The following is a 7,680-nucleotide window of genomic DNA, read 5'->3' on the forward strand; positions in this document are numbered from 1 at the left end:
GAGCAAAAGGCCCAACACCGACCCCAATGGAACCCACCTCTCCACTAGCTCCCACCGAGACGTGCCATCGAGTATTACTCCTTGTTTCGTGTGTAGCAGCCAAACCCTTAGAGGTTGATTGAACTCTGATCAAAACTTGTTAAAATGCAAGTGGGGGGGGGGGGGAGGGAGGGAGGAGGGTGCATGGAGCAGATGAAGGCGCGGAAGCCAGGGGGGGGGGGGTCATCGGCTGAAACCTGAAACTTTCTGCAATTTTAAAGGGTTTTAGTACGTTTGTATCACATTTTTATGGGATTTTGAAATGAAACCGCCATTTTTAGGATCAATCTGTGCAGCTCACAAGCATGCCTTTTTGAACCACTGTAGTTTCTGCGCTGCACGCCCGCGAAGATGTGCATGCTACTTTGTGCAGACTTTTTCAGGGTCATTTAGGCATGCATGATGCCGTAGGAACATCATTCAAATCCTTTCACCCCGTAGGCTGCGCGGAGTTCAAGGCCAGGAATAACATTATCGTCGAGCCGTTCAGAATTAGGGTCCATGAGCACGGTTTTCAAATATTGTGGATGTCAATTGGGTGCCCATCAACACTGAGCGTTCTGTACAAGTTTGTTTCTCTCCAGATTTTTTCTGTTCTCGAAGTTGTGGAGGATGGAATCAAAATCGAGTTAGGGGCGGGAGCTGAAAGGGGGCTTGCGCAGTGTTGCTTCATAGGTCTTTCAAAATGAATTCGTACCGTTCAAAGATAAGACTGGGGTGTATCTTTTTTACACAAGTTTTAGGCCGTCCTCTACACAGATTAACAGCCATAGCAGCACGAAAAACAAAGATTCTTTCTGTACTCGTTCAGTTCCACCACCAGATTCCAGCACCACTTCGCGGTGCTGTAAAGGCTAGTTCGTTTTTATCATCAATCTAAAAACCATGCAGTTGAAATGTATGACGCCCCGACTACCTATGCTTGCGCTTGCGCCCGCGCCAAGCCAACCTTGACTGCGCCTGTTGAAAACTTCACTACATAATTTTTATCACCGCTATTACAACTGTTTGACCCTTTTTGAAAAAGGGGTTTCACCATCAAGGGACCTTTTCAATCATTTACCCCCCCCCCTCCCCCACCCGTTGCCAAAGCCCTGGCTGCGCCTCTGCAGTGTACGTAAATCAGAACACTTAATTAGGTGAAGCACCACATTGCCAGCTGCCCCACAACATCGAGAAGAGATAAGCCCAACTCTGAAGAGGATCCTGCTTGCTGGTGCTTTTCGAGGTACGTTGAGTCACTTTTCGCTCTTCAGCCCCTCCTCCCAACTCACTTTGCGAAACTACGCCCCGTTCTCGGTCATTTTCCAGTTTGAATGCCCGTGATGATTTCACGAATCTATTTGTTCGATCGGACCTGCTGGCAACGTCGTACCCGCGCGAAGTCCGTAATCCACCCGTAGTGAGGCAGGCAGTACTTTTAGATTGTTTGCACCACGTCGCGGTATCTGTTCAGTAGGTTACGCTTAAAGGGGATGCTCCACATTCGAAGATATTGAACCAAGCAGCGGTCATGGTGAAATAAGCTCACTTATGCCAATTATATCTCTGTTTAGTTAACATGCTCCTCAATACGTCATTGTTTGATTACGTCATCGTACCTTGCACAGAATTGATTGGGAGCCGATTGAAGGCCATTTTATCTGGAAATCGTGCTTACGAACGCCAGATCTGAACGGCTCCACAAGTGTGCTTTTATTGGCCTTGATGGCGGATCGCGGATATGATACGGCCAATGTAATAGCAGGATTTGAATGACGTTGGTTTGGCGTCCCGGATGCCTGATTGACCTTGAAATAGTCTCCCCGAAATATTCTGCACATCTTCGCAAGCGTGTAGCTCAGAAACTAGGGCGTGTTGCGTCTTAAGAGGGGCAGGGCTTTGAACTGCACTGAATGATCTTCAAGATCGCTATTTCAGTTCAAAGCCACGCACGAATGTGGAACACCCACTTTAAAGAGAATGTTCACATTTGAGATATAGGAACAAGCATCAGATATGATGAAACAAGCTCATTATAGCTAGTAGTGTGCTTTTGAAGTGGAACAGGCCGCGCTAGACAGCACAATTCTCTGTTTAACAAATATGATCCTCAGTGCGCCATGGCTTGATTACGTCACTCCACCTCGCACAACATTGATTAAGGGCCAATTGACGGCCGCTGCATCTGGAAATCGCGCTCGCAAACGCCCGATATGAACGCCTTGACAATTACATTTTTTTGGCGTTGATCACCGCATGGCTTATGGAATGGCAGGACTTGAATGACATCATTATGACGTCATGAATGCCAAGGTGTTTTTGAAATGCCCTACCCGATATGCCTTTCCGCATGTTCGCGGAAGTCTGGCTCAGAAACTATAGCGGCTTAAATCTTAAGGACAGGATTGTGAACAGCACCGAAGTTTGAAGATGACCGTCTTAGTTCAAAACCCCATATAAATGTGGGGCACTCCTTTTAACGGAGCCAATGTTTTAATAAACGCAGGCTGGCGTTTTCGAACGGCTAGCGTGGCAGCACCATAACGTCACGGAAACGTTACACGACATAATGGAATAATAACGTATTAAGGAGCGCATTTATGAAATAGAGAAATCGCGTTGTCTGGAGGAATCCTTTCCTTTTAAAATTGCATAGCAATAGTTGCAAACAAGCTCATGTTCAATGAACGAGCTCAGGTATAATGAACATGATGATGAAGATGATGTGGCTGATGCATATAAAGACACATAAAGGCGGGTTGTCATCTTTTGTTAGCTTTGCATAAGCATTTGGCCTTATGATCCACCTCCAGGACATATGTGGATGTGCAAGACGCTGCCTGGGAACAACATGACCTGGACTGGGACTTCGTGATCACCGCAATGGAGCCTTGTTTTTTTGTGAGTTCTAACATTTATAACGACACAAAACTGGCCGACTCTTTCTGGCCCGGTCAGTAGCTGGCTCGGTCCAGGTCGGTAGCCGGCCTCAAGCCTCTGGCACGGCATATGGCGGTGGATGAGCGCTCTCCACACAGCTAAGGCATGCCGCCTGCGATTAGAACTAATGCTCTAATGGAAGCTGTTGCAAAGTTGTGGCGTTAAGTTTCCGTCAGGACAATTTTCCCACGCCGTGAATGCATTATAAAGGCATTCGCCTCATTGCAAACTAGGGGCTCCGCTGTCTTGCCTTCATGACTCCATCCCAACTTGGGATAAAATCGGCGCTGACAGCCTGGGCTTTCACCAGCCTCGTATACACCGAACTCGGCGCATGACCATCGTGACCGACGTCGCACGTCCCACTGGTGCATGCCACTGGGCTTTCCGCCGTTCTTCTCCGTCATTAAGCTCGCGCTAGCGCTAACCCTGTGTGACGAGAGGGTGCGACCTCGAATCGCATTTGTCCGAACAGCATAATCGGTCAACGCTCCTGATTCGCCGGTCTAAGCCCATTTAGCGATCACGAACAGGATTGCAGCAGCGCAGGTCGGTCCAATTCAGCCCTTGCATGTTCTTCTGTGGTGAAGGTGGCATACCTTTAAGATCCAGCCTGCAACTGCATGCAAGAATGCCGACGTTTGCGGAATTTTCCCAGGCACATAAACGCCCAGATTACAATAATCCTAATGACACTGATGAAAGTGGGTGCGGAATTAAAAAATTCGGCCCGACAGCGGTGCGGTCGGCCCGTTCTCAGGGGCCCGGCAGCCGGCTCGGCTCGGCTCGGACGGCGATGATCGCCCGGCTGCGGTGCCTTGTTTACCGGCCGCGCGGGGGGCGCGCGCAGCCGGCCCGGCCGCCGTCGAGACGACCCCATCAGTCGGGCTCCACCGCGCGCCTCCTGTCGACCGAGCGGCGCTAGGCTCGCCCCGCTTATCGCCGCATCGGCGCTAATTGCCACCATTAATAACCCCAGCAGAGGGCGCCGCTCCCCGCCTGCCAATTAACGGGGCCGCGGCGGGGGCACGCGTACGTGAACCGCGCCGTCGAGCGACTCCGTAATTGAGATGTGATAAACGAGTCGTCATTCGCTAATAGAGTGTCGTCGGGTGCGGTGCGCGCTGGGAGCTGCAGACGCTCAGTTGGCCGATATATCGAGCAGCCGGAAGGTGCTGTGCTGTGCTGTGCTGCGACAGAGGTGAGTGTGATTCGCTGGTGATGTGCTGCGACAGAGGTGAGCGTGGATCGCTGATGATGTGCTGCGACAGAGGTGAGTGTGGATCGCCCGTGATGTGGTGCGACAGGGGTGAGTGAGGATCGTCTGCGATATGCTGCGACAAAGGTGAGTGTGGATCATCTGCGATGTGGTGCGACAGAGGAGAGTGGAAGTGTCGGTGATGTACTGCGACAGGGGTGAGTGTGGATCGCCTGTGATGTGCTGCGACAGAGGTGAGCGTGGATTGCCTGTGACGTGCTGCGACAGAGGTGAACGTGAAGCGCCCGTCATGTGCTGCGACAGAGGTGAACATGAAGCGTCCGTGATGTGCTGCGACACAGGTGAGTGTGAAGCGTCAGGGATGCGCTGCGACGGAAGTGACTACGGAGCTCCGGTGCCACGACAAAGATGAATGTGAAACGCCGTTGCCGTGTTACGACAGAGGTGAGTGTGGAGCATCGTTGCCGTGCTGCGACAGATGATTGTGGAGTTTCGGTGCGGTGCTTCGGCCCGGCGCGGACTGCGGCGGCGCCCTGCCGCCTGGACGGCTTGCCACCGCGCGGCCGCCGGGCACAGGCGGTCTCACGGAGATCTGTGCATCGCAGCGCCGGCTGACGCAACTGTGCCGCCGCTGTGTGCCGTTCATCGAGCGCAGGGCACTTGACGTGTACCAGCCGTGCTCCGGTCGGGTGACGTCGGTGCCGCACCGGCGGCGGCACCCCGATCATCAGATCCCTTTGTTTGGCCGGGCGGACAGAGCAGATGCCTGATCAGCGGCGGGCGTTTACACGTCGGTGGCGGTGGCTATTGATTGATGGCGCGAGCTGGGAGCGACCGATGGCGTCGGACGCGTTGAAAGGTCTGCCGGCACACCGGTCACTTCCGGGTCACTTCAGATGGGTGCGCTCCGCGGGTGCAGCGCCCGGCGTCCGGCGCCCGGCGGCGGGCGGCGGGTGGCGGGCGCAGCCTCTGACCTGGGTTACAGGCCATCCGCCCGACCGTTGTCGCCGTTTCGGGAGGTGCTGAGCGCCGCGCAGCGCTTTGGCAGCGTGCCCAAATGGCTCAGGCCGGCGACCGGCGCCCCGTCAGGCGCTGCATCACGCTGGTGTTTGCAGGCGACGAGCACTGCAGTGCCACTTGCAGCGCCACCGAATGCACGGCGGCTGCCTTTGATATGGGCGTGTGTCGACGAGGCGCCGGCCGCTGAGCGGTGCTCTGTTTCGCCGCGCTCTCTCTCCCCGGCCCGGCGGCGCCGTAATTAGGGCCTCTGCTCCCCTGCGCGCCGGGCCACGGCCGTCCCGGCGCGCCGCCCACGTGTTGCGGGGGTTGGGCCGGCTGTTATCTGTCCGGGCGCTGGCAGCGCGAGCGGCGCGCGGCGAGCCAGGCGCCGCATCATCAGCGGCGGCGACAGCGCCGAGGAGGGCGTCCCCTGCAGAGCCAAGGCACCAGCGTGGCGGCAGCCAGTCGTTCCGCGGCCCCCAGGAGACGCGCCGCCTGTCGCTGGCGCTGGGCAGGAGCCCGCCTCGGGCAGGAGGAGCCCATCTCGGGCAGGAGGAACCCCCCCCCCCCTTCGGCAGGAGTTCACCCGGCTTGTTTGTCACGTGCGTCGTCGTCGGTGCCGGATGGCCGCGCCCGCGTGACGCGCCCGCCTACAAATGACCTATTCACGACGCGTGGCTCCCGGCGACGCGCCGGCCCGCGTCGCCCTGTCCATGTATCCCCTAGCGTACATTCAAGCACCGCTGATCGCTATCGCCCCATTAATTAAACGACGGATTCTATTAGCATTCCAACGCGCCGGCGGTGCGCCAATTACACAGTCATCCCGGGCCTCCGATGTTGTCTTGGGTTCTGGCAGCGGCGGCGCGGCGGCCCATTGCAGTGGGACTCGCGTGCTCGGCCCGAGCGGCCCACTTCCGCTCGCCTCCGCGGCTCACTGCAGACGCCTCGCAAAGCGGCCTCTATCGGCGCGCCATCTGGCGTGCCGCGCTGCACGATCGCCCCAGCCCGATATGGTGGCGGCCGCGGGCGCCGCCTGCCCGCGCTGTATTAGCGCTAAGTCGGGTGAGTCATTAGCGAGGAGCGCCCGTGATACCGCGCTCTCATTAAACTAACACAAAAACCATTAGGAGTTGGACGCGAGCCAGTCGTTACCATTCACTTTATGAGACGCTTAATGATGGCGTCGAGCGGGCGCGAGCGCGGCGAGAAGCGGGCCGTGCCAGCTCGCTGGCCGCGCCCCAATCAAACGCGGACGCGGCCGCTGGTGACGAATCGGTTTTTAACAGGAATCCGACGGCGCGGGTCGTTAGAGCGCGCCTGGGCCGGCGGCGCGGCTGTGGTGACGGCGTGCTGCCGGTCGGAGCGCTCGGCCGACGGCGCAGTGTTCCGGGGTGGCGTCGGCCGGTCGCGGTCCTGCTTTCTTCGTCGCTCTTTGTCGGCGCTACGGCGCGGCGGTGGCCGGCGCCAGGAAGCGAGAAGTTGGCCAATACCCAACGCGGCGTTTCGACATCGGACACGGCCGCTGCACAGCTGAATGAGCCCGCCAGGCGCCGGCCGGCCGACTCGAGGGATGCTCGGCGGCACTGCTCGCGGCGCTGCCGCCAGCACGGCCTGCTGGTGGGCCGTTCCCTCGAGAGCCGGCTGCTCGGCTCCGGACTCCGAGGCTCCGACCAGCGTGCCCGCTCGCTACGGCTTCCGACCGCGGTAATTGCCCCTGCTCACCGGCATGGCTATGCTATTGTAGTTCACCACGATTGCGTCTTGCAGCGTCAACGTTCTTGCTGTGGCAATGAGTTTCCTCGTTTGGGCCCTCGTCAGCCTCGCAGCGTTCATCGCCTTGTTTTCCTCCGCGGCCAATTTCCATTAAATGGCCGACTCTGGAGCGTGCGGCTCGGTTGGCTAAGTTCGCGGGAAGGAAACTCCAGGAAATCACGCTCTACCTGCATTCCTGCCGAGCACGTTCGTGCCATGTCATTGCCTGGTACGCCTCTCTGACTCACAGCGCTTTCAAATCAGGTCTAGCGCTTCGCTGCGAGCGACTTCGGGTGAAGCGGTCGTAATCGGTCCGTCAGCGTCCGCACGTTTGCAGCCTCGCGCTTCCTGCCCGGCCCGGTCGCCTCTCGCCGGGCCCGGGCCGCGCTCCGGCGGCGGCGCCCACCGCCGGCCGCCACCGCGCCTCAGCCGTGCCGCCGACCGTGCGTTGTGAGGCAGGTCACGCCCAGCCTGCCCGGCCGGCGGCAGCACCGGAGGCTGTCGGTGCATGCCAGACTGGGGCGGACGGGCCGTGCCGGCAGTTGGGGCGGGAGTACCGGGGGAGACAGCAGCTGGGACACCATCGCAGTCGAGGCGCCCGAGCCGGCCCCCCCGGCTGGCAGAGAGCCTCGTCACGGGTGGCGGTGGCAACATTGTTGTTGGTGTAGTCCGCCGTCGCGCGGTCCGCACCGACCGAGACCGGCAGTATTGCCGGCAGACGGCAGTCGCGAAGGCGCCCCCTCCCC

This window comes from Pollicipes pollicipes, unplaced genomic scaffold (assembly GCF_011947565.3).
Source record: "Pollicipes pollicipes isolate AB1234 unplaced genomic scaffold, Ppol_2.1 Scaffold_7261;HRSCAF=8764_pilon_pilon_pilon, whole genome shotgun sequence".
Taxonomy (NCBI): domain Eukaryota; kingdom Metazoa; phylum Arthropoda; class Thecostraca; order Pollicipedomorpha; family Pollicipedidae; genus Pollicipes; species Pollicipes pollicipes.